Here is a 2,860-nt window from a genome sequence, read left to right as displayed (position 1 = left end):
TCTCTCTCTCTCTCGCGAGATGTTCCAATTGTCAGTTACACTTATATCGCGCTCTTACCCGGCTAATTAATCGTGGCAAGGTAAATAACAGCGGTAGGAACGTAGTAAACTGTGCAACCTGTTATTTGCACCGAGCGTGTGTACCGGTTGATCCCTGACTGGCAAGAAACTTAAGTCTAACAACCAAGTCGACATTAAAAGTTTACCATTTATGGAAACTATACAGTGTACAATCCAAACTTTGTCTCGTCCGTGGAATTTGCAATTGGGCAACGACGGCAAGAACAGGTCCACGACGATGTTATCCAGACGATCGAACGACTATCCTATTCACGATGCATACATCTGCAAGAAAGAAAGATATATCGATCGTTAGAAGAATTTACATTTAACGGATTTACATACCCTGCCATTTCGATTTTTACTTTTACGTGGGTGCATAAAGTTATCTGAAGAATAGATTAAACACGACGATTGATAACGAAATTGTCTGTCGGCTTTACTTTAATGAGAGAGGTCGAAGGGAGTTTCCTTGGATATCTCGGTTAAAATGAAAAATAAAAAAGGACCGATTAGCTGAGTGTCGAAAGTTCAACGAACGAGACGAGAGATTCTTTCTTTTCCCGAAGATTTTAATATATTTAATACACGTCTGATGATGGTGAAACCATTTTATATAAATGTTAGTTTATTCTATTTATTCGTTGAAGGAGTTTTTGCTAATAATTAAATTTTCATTTCAATTTAGTTATTAATTGTGGAAATATAATAAATCGTTTATATGGAATAAAAGTTGGAAATGGAAAAATTTGAAATTCTATACGTAATCGAAAATTAAGAAACGTTTTTTAAATTCCACGCTCCATTTCCCCAATTACGAGGGCTTGTGGGCGTGCTCCCAATTCCCAGCACACAGAATGACCTATATTCTTTCCTTGAACTTTTCTTCAACCAGGTTTTCAATTACGACAATTACTTTCTATTTCGTTCGATCTCTCGGATGCAATTAGCTTCAAAGATTGAATTTTATTGGACACCGGTGAAACTGGTAACGTGAGAATCGTTATCGCGAAGGTCATTTGTAAATTATGCATGCATAGGTACACTCTCGTTCATAAATAATGGGATATCTATTGAAATATGTAACTATAGATTCACTCACGGTTAAATTATTGAAGAAACGATTAATCAATCAAAGGACTCGTATTCAAAATAAAATCTAAAGCTTAGAACAAGAATTCGTGAAGAAATGTAATAATAATTGACAGTTATGTTGTATCCTTATATTCTTATGGAATTTTTAGATATAAAAATCTAAATATAGAAATACAATAAAATAAATTAACAGTTACGTTGCGTTGTTTCAGATTTGAATATTCGATCGAGAAATATGCAATGGAAAGTTGGAGAAATCCAACCAATAAAAAAAAAATCTTAAAAACCGAAAGCTGAGATAATTGATACTTAAAAATGTTTCGGATATAAATAAGTAAAAACATTTACTTTCGTTAAATAATAAATTTCAAGGAATTGATTTATATTTTCATAATACTCTGTGACACATAAATATTTTCAAATGACAAATTTCATTGGATAATTCTTTTTGCTATAAAGCTTCCTCAATATTTCTTCTACAAATAACTGTCCACAAATAAACTATTCCAATCAAAAATCAATCCCTATCGAATCGAAAATCGTACAAGCATTTCCCTTCTCCCGATAAATTCCTTCCAAAACCTCTCAACTTTATCTCTCCCAATTTTTAAACCACGGTCTAAAGCATTACACGCTTACATCGCCTCTCCACCAATCCACCACCGTGAATAGAATGCTTTCTACTTTCTATAAATCGGCCGCTAACAATCCTCGAGGTCCGCGATCTCGCGTGCGAATATGAATTTCTGCGCGTTATCGCGGTGTTACGAGCCACGGCGCATAGGTCGCGGTGCACGTAGAATGCATACGTGTATTAAACGAGCCGGCAACTCGTTCGCTTTTGCATTACGCAAGAACCACGCCTAAGTCGGAGCTGGTCGGTGCACCGACCGGCCGATCGCCGCGATCCGGACCGATCCGGACACAGCTCTGACCGGACCTCTTTTCCGTCCAACCGCTCGAAAATTATCCATGGAATCGCTACAACGCTTGCTCCCTCCTTTGCAACGAAGATGCGTTCGTGCGAATCTTCAAAGTTTGAAATTGGCGCCCGTGTGAATGCAAAATGGCGACCGCTCTTCTCGTTCCAACGATTCGAAAATTATCTGATATTTCCAAGATAGATTTTGACGACGTTTAAAGTTTGAAATTGGCGCCCGTGAATCCAGCCAATTGTATCTCTTTCTTACTTTATCTTTGTAAATGTATAAATGTATGTGATATATGTCTATTTAAAACGAATTGGAAATATTTAAAGAAAGTTTTCATTTCGATTTCATTTCTATTTCTTTATATCTTATCTTTTTATATTTATAGTTCGATATTGTTTATGTAATTTTGTGAAAGTAATTATTTATGATGCTTCAATAAATTAATTTTCTAATTTCTTCATTTTGTAATCTTGATATAATTTTTTTTTTAAATTAAAATTATCATTCAAACTGGATCCAAAATGGTCAATTTCCAAGTAATTGTGGTTTCAAATCGAATAGGAAATATATGAAATGAAAATGGATATAATATTTAAATGGATGATTGTCTTTTTCAGCTCAAAGTTTTATCCATCTAGTTTTTAGCCAATGGTTCGCCAGGCGTGTCGAGGTATCGACAGTTCGTGTTTAAACGACGGTGACTCGAAATAATCGTTCACCTTGACCAAGCCACGATTTCAACCGCGTGCTAAATCGAATTATGCTCGATTTCT

Source organism: Apis dorsata, unplaced genomic scaffold (genome assembly GCF_000469605.1).
Source record: "Apis dorsata unplaced genomic scaffold, Apis dorsata 1.3 scaffold_99, whole genome shotgun sequence".
NCBI classification, from domain to species: domain Eukaryota; kingdom Metazoa; phylum Arthropoda; class Insecta; order Hymenoptera; family Apidae; genus Apis; species Apis dorsata.
This window is presented reverse-complemented; position numbering follows the sequence as displayed.